Source organism: Meles meles, chromosome 5 (genome assembly GCF_922984935.1).
Source record: "Meles meles chromosome 5, mMelMel3.1 paternal haplotype, whole genome shotgun sequence".
In the NCBI taxonomy this organism is placed as follows: Eukaryota; Metazoa; Chordata; class Mammalia; order Carnivora; family Mustelidae; genus Meles; species Meles meles.
Genome location: NC_060070.1, coordinates 87,916,538 through 87,926,924, shown reverse-complemented (window position 1 = coordinate 87,926,924; position 10,387 = coordinate 87,916,538).

Below are 10,387 nucleotides of genomic sequence, written 5' to 3'. Positions count from 1 at the left end.
GAAACCCTGCCAGGTTCCCATTCCCAGTTGCCTTTCTTGATGCCTGGAGTTCAAGTCTTAGTCTTTGGAAAGTTCCCTGGGGATTCTAAAGGTCATGCAGGCCCAAGAGCCACTTTTCTGAGGCACATTTGATTCCCTCAGCAATTAGAGTTACTTATTGTTGACCTCGAGGCTGGAGGGTCAATTTCTTTGAGCCTCATTTGAAAAACGGGTATAAAAATACTTAGTCTGTCTACCTCGCTAGGCCAATAGGATACTAATGGTTACCCAAGCTTCCCTCTCCTTCCCTGCTCCTCGGTCTCTCCTCCTTACAGGAGGGTGAGTGGGTGGGGCAGCCAAGGGAGGAAGACCATGAGAGTTAAGGGTTTGCACAGAACCATATGTCTGACTGGAGAGAGCTCAGCTCAGAGAGTGTGGGCACAGGAAGTAAATACATTGGGGATAATGAGAGCTAAGTTTCTCACTGTCAGAGACGTGCTTTGCCAGCACGTGGAGAGAGGGAAAGCTAGAAGGATCTGGGGCTTCAGGGTTGGGATAGGAAGTATGGGTATGAGCTCATGGTTTTAAAATACATTCACACAGGAGTACCTGGGTGGCTCAGCTGTTAAGCGTCTACCTTCGGCTCAGGTCATGATCCCAGGATTCTTGGATCAAGCCCCACGTCAGGTGCCCTGCTCAGCAGAAAGCCTGCTTCTCCCTCTCCCACTTCCCCTGCTTGTGTTCCCTCTCTAGTGTGTCTCTCTCTGTCAAATAAATAAATAAAATCTGTAAAAAAGAAAAATAAATAAAATACATTCAAACAGATAGATACTGAAAGAGTTGTGGATGTCTCTGCATTAGGTATTATGTGTGTATGTATGCATTGTATGTATAAACAGTCAGAACTCACTTTTATTTAGATATTAAAAAATACATACAACGTTGTATCAGTTTCAGGGGCACAATATAATGACTTGATATTTGTACATATTGTGAAATAATCACCACAATAAGTCGAGTTAACCTCCGTCACCACAGATAGTTACAAATTTTTTATCTTGTGACAAAAACTTTCAAGATCTCTTCTCATCGATTTTTCCTTTTTTTTTTTTTTTTGGTTTTTTTGTTTTTTAGAGAGAGAGGGAATGTATGTGGGGGTGGGGTCAGAGGGAGGGAGGGAGAGGGAGAGAGAATCTTAAGCAGGCTCCGTACCCAGCACAGAGCCCTATCCAGGCTTGGTCTCATGACCCTGAGATCAGGACCTGAGCTGAAATCAAGACTTGGACACTTAACAGACTGAGCCATGTAGGCGTCCCAAGCAACTTTCAAATATGCAATACAGTGTTATTAACTATAGTCACCATGTGGTATATTACATCCCTGGGTCTTATTTATTTTATAGCTGGAAGTTTGTACTTCCTAATACTTCTCATCTGTTTTGCCCACCCCCTGTGCCCTACCTCTGGCAATGACCAATCTGTTTTGTCCATCCATGAACTTGGGGGTTTTGCGGGGTGTTTTTGTTTTTTGAGATGCCACACATAAATGAGATCATATGTTGTTTGTCTTTCTCTGTTTGACTTATTCCATTTAGCATAATACCCTCTAGGTCCATCCACGCTGTCATAAATGGCAAGATTTCCATTTTTTTCTATAGCTGATAATATTCTAATATTTCACATGTATATAAAACAACTCCTCATCCACTCATCCATCGTTGATGGACACTTGGGTTTCTTCCATATCTCAGCTACTGAATAATACTGCAGTAAACATGGGTTTGCAGATATCTTTTTGAGTTAGTGTTTTCGTTTTCTTTGGATAAATATCCCGAGGTGAGATTGCTGGATCACACAGTTGTTCTATTTGTAATTTTTTTGAGAACCTCCATACTGTTTTCCATAGTAGCTGCACTCATTTCCATTCCCTCCAACAGTGCACAAAGGGTTTGCTTTTCTCCACAACTTTGTCAACCCATGTTGTTTCTTGTCTTTTTTGATAAGGGCCATTCTAACAGGTGTGAGATGATATCTCCCTGCAGTTTTGATTTCCACTTCCCATTTCCCCGGTGATGTTAAGCAACTTCTCATGTGCCTGCTGGCCATCTGTATGTCTTCTTTGCAAACATGTCTGTTCAGATCCTCTGCCCATGTTTAATCAGATTGGTTTTTGGCTATTGAGTTGTATGAGTTTTGATCCTTATTATTCCATATTTGCAAACGCACCTACTCACTAAAATGTATTTGCAACCCGAAAGTAAACACTTGGAGCACTTTTGAGGTTACGGACCTGCACAGAGAGGTAAAAAATTTTAGTTTGTCCCGGTGAGTGTCTCAGCTGAGGTCAACAAGGAATGCTTCGTCTCCTTGTTTCAACTCTCATGCTGTCAACAAGTGTCCTTGTCATGGTCTATTTAGGGCCACCTTGTTCTCATTTTGGTACTTTCTGTTGGTGTTGCTATTTAAAACAGAGCCCGAGCATAGAGCTGAAGTGCGTCTAGTATTGCGCAGGTAGGAAAGCTGCCATGTGTCTCATGGAGGAAATACATGTTAGACAAGCTTTGTTCAGGTACAAGTTATAGAGCTGATGCCGGTGCATTCAATGTCCATGAGTCAACACTATCTATTAAATAAGATGTCTTTAATAATATTTTTAAAAGATTTTACGTATTTATTTAACAGAGAGAAACACAGCAAGAGAGGGAACACAAGCAGGGAGAGTGGGAGAGGGAGAAACAGGCTTCCCACAGAGCCCGACGCCAGGCTCAATCAATCCCAGGACCCTGGGTTCATGACCTGAGCTGAAGGCAGCCGCCCAATGGCTGAGCCACCCAGGCACCCCAATAAAGTGCCTTTAAACAGAAACACACATAAAACAAGGTTATGTATTGTTTGGTAGAAATGCGACCGGAGGCTCACAGGAGCCTAACCTTGTATTTCCTCTAAGAGCAATGGTTCAGTGCTCACTAATTCAGTGTTGGCGAACTTTATAAAATACAATCACTGTGAATGAGAGTGGCTGTATATACATGTATGTCTTAGCTCTATCTTTTCAGAGGGTCTAGAAGTAATGAGTAATGATGTCCCTTGCACAACTCACTGAGCACCCAAATCTTGGTTTCTAAATACCACCCTCCACTAAAAGGAACCAGAATTCCTTGTAGAAGTGGCTGATTCCAAGGCTGGAGCAGGGAGAGGACAAGTGAGCCTGGAATGCTTTAGTGCACCACACACTAAGGAAATGCTGCACTATAGAAACATGGCAAAGGAGCCAGCCTGAAGGGGGTCTATCTGGCTCAACTTGGGAAAATTTAAACACTAAAATAAATAATAATTTTAATGCATTTCAACCGATTAAATAAAATAGGAATCCATGAGCCCATTCTGACATAAACAAACAAACAAACAAATGGGGGAGAGAGGAAGGTTTTCCTTGTAGTTGAATGCCAACCAACAAATGGTAGACAGAATGCCAAAAATGGAAACGTTCCCATTTGGCAACCGAGGTAGTAGTGTTTGACTGAGGAGTTGTCAACAGATGTTAAAGCTGGTAGGCAGAGGTTCGATGAGGATCAGGAGATTGGCATAGTGTTAATTACTACACAGAGATGGTGACTGTGTGGGGTGGGAGGCTGGCACACATCGACCAGACCACAGGATGAAGGCACAGAATCCTATCTGTGGTGTTTCTGTCAAGAATGAATAAGTGACCTGGGGCTACTCAAGAGAAAACATCAGAGGCACCAAATTGAAGGTCATCCTACAGCACAGAAGGCCTGAACTCTTTAGGTCTGCTAAGGACACAAAGGTCAGGAAAGATGGAGAAACTTCTAGACTGAAGATGGTTGAGACATGACAACTAAATGCAATGCACTGTCCTGGATTCTATCCTGGACCACGAAAGGAAAGAGACATGGGCAACATTTGAACAGAGTCTGTGGACCGAATGGCAGTCTTTACGTATGTCTGTTCCCTTATCTGGAGAGCCGTAGAGTGATTCATACGAGAGTTGTTTTGTTTTGGTTTTTTTGTTTTTGTTTTTGGTTTGTTTGTTTGGTTTTTTTTTTTTTTTTTTTTTTTTTAGGAGTGATGGGCATTACGTCTGCAGCTTGCTCTTAAATTCAGAGAAAGATCAGTGGGTGGATATAAAGGGAGAGGGCGACAAAGCAAATGTGGTGAAATGTTAAAGAATCTGGGTGAAGGGATAAGGGAGTTCTTAGTATTGTTCTTGCAACATTCTTATAAATTTGAAATGATTTCAAAATAAATTTTTTTTTTAAAGAGTGGACCAAAATGTTTCGGAAAATACGGAGAAGGTAAGAAGTGGACTGTTGTTATACTCTTTTTTTTTTTTTTTGAATGTGGGATTATTCCAAAAGGGTGTGCCCTGTGTGTGGGGGTGGTGGGGGTGTTGCCACGGAGTGTGTGCTTATTTATTTTCCATCCCCCAGATTAACCCCTTGCCCCCACGGCAACAAGTGATACAATCTGCACTGGGAGGAGGGAGGGGCCACACCTGGGCAAACACCAAGCCTGGGCTCAGCTGGGATGAAGCCGGCACCCAAGTGTTTATGACTCTTCATGCCTTATCACCCCTTCCTGTCACAACTGAGTGCTCCCCCGCCATCTGTTTATACAGACACTCATAAAACATACAGCCACATGCCTGGCTTGCTCAGAGTCTTGGGAATATCGATACAGTGACACTGGCTAGAACAACTTGTTTCCCACTTCCCCAGCACAGTATGTCCACCCCCTCCATCTCAGATTGGACGGAAGACCCCCAAAAAGACAGTGAGTTCATGGTGGGGTGGGATTGATGGCAAGCCAATGCTATAGGTATTGATTATGGGCCGTAAAGGGGTAAGATCTGACACTGGGCAGTGAACAGGCATTTATTTAAGTGATAACAGTGTAGGAAGAAAGCCATTGGGCAGAGAGAGGTGAGAAAAAGGAAGGGCACGGTCAGACGACCACCACCGCCCTCGTCATCATCATCACCACCATCCTCATCATCATTGTTATGGGTTGAGTGGTGTCCTTCCCAAAACATTCAAGTCCTAACTCCCAGGGCTCAGAAATGTGACTTTATCTGGAAAAAGGGTCTTTGCAGATGATCACGATGAGGTCATTAGGGTGGGGCCCTAATTCAATATGACTGGTGTCCTCGGGAAATCTGGACACAAAGGGAGACAAACACACACTGGGAGAATGCCATGGGAATGTGTAAGCAGAGATCAGGGTGATGGGTCAGCAAGCCAAAGAACGCCGAAGGTTGTCAGCAAACCACTGGAAGCTAGGAGAGAGACAAGGACCTGAGTCTTTCTCCTACTTTCGGAGGGGCCCAGCTTTGCCAACACCTGCAGCTGAGGCCTGCACAGACCGTGAGCCAATGAACTTCTGCTGGTTAAGCCACCGGTGTGCGGTACTTTGCGACAGCAGCTCCAGGAAATGCATACAATCTCCGTTACCATCAGCAGCAGCATCACTGCCCCCCCCCATCATCGTCATCACCACCATCCTCATCCTCATCGCTGTCATCTAACTCAGATGAGGCTAAGCACATGCCATTGCTGCTCTGAGCCCTTTGTTGATACAAACTCATCTAAGCCTCACAGCAGGAGGCAGGCGCTAGGATGATCCCCATTTTCCAGAGAATATGAAAATCAAGCTCAGAAAGGTCAGATCATCTTCCCAAGGCCACACAGCCAGAAAGGGTCTGTGCGGTGGCTTCGGCACTCCCCGAGGACTGTTCCTTTCCTCTCCTCTCAACAGCCACCCCCCTCTTTAGCCTTTGGCTAGTGGGAATGGGTCCCATCTCACCTCCTCCAGCCGGAAGCCTTCAACTGAGCAAATGCTGCCGCATCGTTCCCATGCTTCACAGGTGCTGAAGCACCCACAGGAGCACGTGGGCATCATGTACTGGGGACATGCCAGGCAGGAGTCCTACCCCCAGTCCTGCTTTGCTCTTTGCCCTTAGAGTGCCTGTGTCCCCGCAGACAAGACCGGCCCGGTCCTGATGCCAGCAACCATCGGCAGAGGTGTCAATCACCTTTGGATACAGTCTGCAGGTGGATTATGACGGGGTTTTATTGCTTCAGTTGATAACCAGGGATATTAGCCAGGAATATGGTAACCGTGACTCAGAAGGAAATCAGTCTGAGCTGTGTACAGGTATTCTCGATGACTATTGGAAACGGCGCAGGGTGTCCGGATTTCCATGAGCAGGGAGTGCATACCGTTCTCCACATTTCCCACTGCTTCCCATTGTGCCTAGCACCATTCTCAGCACATTCTCAGCGGAGGTGCCTGGGTGGTTCTGTCGGTTAAGCAGCTGTCTTCAGCTCAGGTCATGCTCCCAGGGTCGTGGGATGGAGTCCCGCATTAGGTTCCTTGCTTAGCGGGGAGGCTGCTTCTCCCTCTCTGGCTCCCCCACTGCTTGTACTCTCTCTGTCTAATAATAAATAAAAGCTTAAGCAACAACAAAAATGATTCTATTGATGTTTTGGTGAACCCACCCAGAGCCCGTAATCTTTTTTTTTTTTTTTTTTTTTTTTTAATTTACTTGTCCTTCTCCCATCCCTTCCCATCTGTTTCCTAATACTTACTCCTGGAAAGGGTCAGTCATGATCAGTTTCCAAAACTGCAATAGGGTTCTCAGGTTTGGGCTATAGTTGGTACTCTTACAGCCTTGTGTCCAGCTGTTGCAGAACCTACAGCTCCTTGCAGGGCAGAACGTGCAGGTGCTGGCAGACTGCAGGTGTTTATAGAACCTGTGACTTTTTGCAAAGCCTATAGCTGTTCACAGATCCCACAGATGTTTGCAGAACTCCCCCCTGTTTGCAGAGCCTGTCATCTGTAAATGTTTAAAAAATTTTAAACCACAGTTTAAAACTGTAATTTCTTTAAAATACACAGCTGTTTGAAGAGCTTGAAGGTGTCTACAGAGTCTGTCATTGTTTGTAGACTGCAGCTCTTTCTGGAGCTCTTTGTTATTTGCAGATCTGTAGGTGTTTGAAGAATTTGTTGGAGGTGATCAGTACGCCTGCTGGATGCTTGGTTTCTGGCAGAGCTTTCCTTTCTGAGCTAACAATGGACAACTTATTAACACCCAAACTATGTGCCCCGTGTGATGCCCAGAGATTTGAAGGACACAGGATTTTTTGAAGAAAGGTCCCTGGAAGAAGAGGTGGTTTTCCACACATTTGGAGGAAAATCACAGAGTGTACATGGACAGGAGAGCAACCCACAACAGGGGCCCAGAGTTGGATGGCTGTGAGCTACTCCAGGATCAGCCCAATTGGTCTCTGCATGCACCTGTTCCAGAACAGCACAGCTATAGTTCACGCAGACCCCTCCCATGCTGTACCCCATCCCCACCCCATGCCCACAGCCTTTAAGCTGCACTCTACCCTCTGCATCGTACCAAATTACGCAACTCTCTGTCCTTCCATTCCCTCATGAAAACTCTTTTCTCTCGGGGTCCTGATCCTGGCGAACACTCCAGGAGAATCGGGAATAAATGTGCTGCAAGTTCTTAACCACTGGGATGTGCTACTGTGAAGGGACGGTCACATTTTGCAGTAAGAACTGCAGAGGCTGCCATGCCTTCACCCAGCAGCATGCCCCCTGATGGTGAGATCTGGGGCACACTGGCAGGCAGCAGGCATTAATGGGGTGCCTGGCAATCTGGCTGCCTGCGGGGAAGGCTTGCCCTGCAGGTGCGCCCCACTTTTTGGCCACAGCTGTAGTCTGATTGAATCTCTGCTAATCAAATCCTCTTCTCCAAGTGACTCATATGCCGATTTCAGAGTAAGGACGCACCTGGAATGAGAAGTGGTTCCAGTCCAGGCATGAGCTGAAGGATGGTTCAGCTGGGTCACAGCAGTGATTTTTATTGAACAGAAAGATCTGCCTCCTCTACGTGTTCCTATGTGTTTGTTCTCTTAAATATCAACTTGGACTCTGACTCAGTGGGGGTAACTGATAGTTGTTTCAGTTCCAGTGTTCTGCTCAGAGGCTCATCCAGTTCTCCCCAGTTTCTGTTTGGCCCCTGGAACTGGTTTGCTTCCTTGTCCTGGTGAAGCTCCCTCTTCCTCTCCAAGAGCTCAGAAGCCAGCCACGCTGCTAACATCTTGGGTTTCCAGACCCGGGGCAGGAATGGGCTGTTGATCCACTTGGAAGAAGACAACCACCATCTGGGTGCTGGGACCCCCAAATTTGTCTCTTCAAATTCCCAAATTCCTAGTCCTTTGGTCTCACTGCCCTCTGGGCTGATTCTGCCAGTATGCCAAAAGCACCTTCCATGTAAAAAGCCCCAGTGCAAGCTCATTATCAACCCCTCCCCCTGCCGCTCTACTCTCTCCACCTTATTCTCTAGTTTGCCGTGCATCCAGTTGTCCAGATAAAATGCATCCTTTCTCTCTGAGTTTGACAATCCTACCTCCAGAAGGTCCCCCTCTCTCCCCATTCTGCTGACCGTATAGTGTGCCCGTCTCCTCCTTACCAGGGCAAGGCAGCCGCCTCCTCCCCACTGTCACCATCTCCGGTGCAGACCTCGAGGACCAGCATTCCATCCATCATCCAATATTTATTGAGCACCTACAATGTGTGCATCACAAGGGATGCCACTGAGAACAAGATAGACACAGCTATATCTCAAGGAGCTTGCAGTCAGTAGGGTCTTTCTTTTTGTCTGGAAAGAATGCTTCTTTGCTGTTTCATTTAATATTTTCAATACACAAGGAACAGATGTTCATGGAGAAATAACTAGAAAATGAACTCAAGCATAACCAAGGGGGGGGAAATCACTTTTTTATTGAGGTGTAACTGACATAAAACAGTGAATAAGTTTAAGGTGTACTACCTATCAACTTGAAACATTTATATATTGCAACGTGATTACCAATGTAGGGTAGGGAACACTTCTGTCACATGACACAGTTATTGTTTCTTTTTTGAAATGAGAACATTCCAGAGCTAGTCTCTTAAGAAATTTTGTAAAAATTCTTAAACCTCTTAAACCTACCACTCTTTTGAATTTCTACTACCTACCTCCTCCAAATACATTGTTACCCTTTGGCTTTCTTTCCAGACCTTTTTCTCTTTCCTATTCCAATTTTTTTTTTTAAAGATTCTATCCACCCACCTGAGAGAGAGAGAATGAGTGATGAGGAGGGACAGAGGGAGAGAATGAGAGAAGCAGACTCCCCACGGAACAGGGAGCTTGATCCCAGTGCCCTGAGATCCTGACCTGAGCCAAAGGCAGATGCTCAACCAACTGAGACACCCAGGCACCCCTATTCCAATGTTTTTAAACACAACTGATTTTCTTTATACTTCGGATGCATTTCTTTATTCAGCAAATATTTATCATGAAATGCCACCATATGCCGGGCACTGTGTTAGGGACCCGGGATACAGAGATGTACAATCTAGTGGAGGAGACAGACACGGAGCAAGGAATCACACAAATTAATATATGATTCTCAACTGTGATGCTTCTCATGAAGCCAGGATACAGGAAGCCTGAGTGCTTATGATGGGGGCCACTAGCTCTCTTGGGGTCTTGGGGCAGTCAGGGAAGCCTTCTCCAAGGAAGAGTAGCTTGTCAGGATGAAGGGATAGAGAGGAGAGTGTTTGGGGAGGTAGAGACGGAAGATTCTGGAACAGGACTGACTTACCCATTAGCTGTAGCTGGGAGAGTGTCCCAGGCCCACCAGATTACAAAGAGCCCATGAAAACATTTTTATCTTAAAATCAAAAGAAAAGAGACAAACTTTTCAGTTGAAGAAAATGTTTTAAATATGATATTCATGTATTGGTCTTTATATTAATACCTTTGTAAGATATCACTTATAGAGAAAGGGACCCACACAGGCTTAACTTCCCATGAAAGTCACAAGGTCGTCCTGGCACGGAGGGTGGCTGGGTCCCACGTGGGTAGGCTGGGAAGACGGTAGGCGATGTGACCAGAGAGGAAGGTGAAGACTGGATTGATTGAGGCCACGGTAGGAACACGGGACTTCATCTCAAGCCTCAGGAAAACAGAGAAGCGACAAGATTCTTTCGGCATTTTCATCCCTAACAAGAAAATGTTTCTTTTTAAGCCACAATATCCTGTTACACCTTAAAAATGTTAACATCTGGTAACGAATAACAGTGATGGTGGCACGACATTGTGAATGTATTTAATGCCACTGAAGTGTACATTTAAAAACAGGTTAGGGGAGCCTGGGTGGCTCAGTCAGTCAAGCATCCAACTCTTGATTTCAACTTGGGTCATGATCTTAGTGTTGTATGATCGAGCCCCGAGCCCTGTGTGGATGGACTCTGTGCTCAGTGGGGAGCGTGCTTGAGATTCTGTCTCTCCCTCTACCTCTGCCCCTCTCCCCCACTCTCTCTCTCTC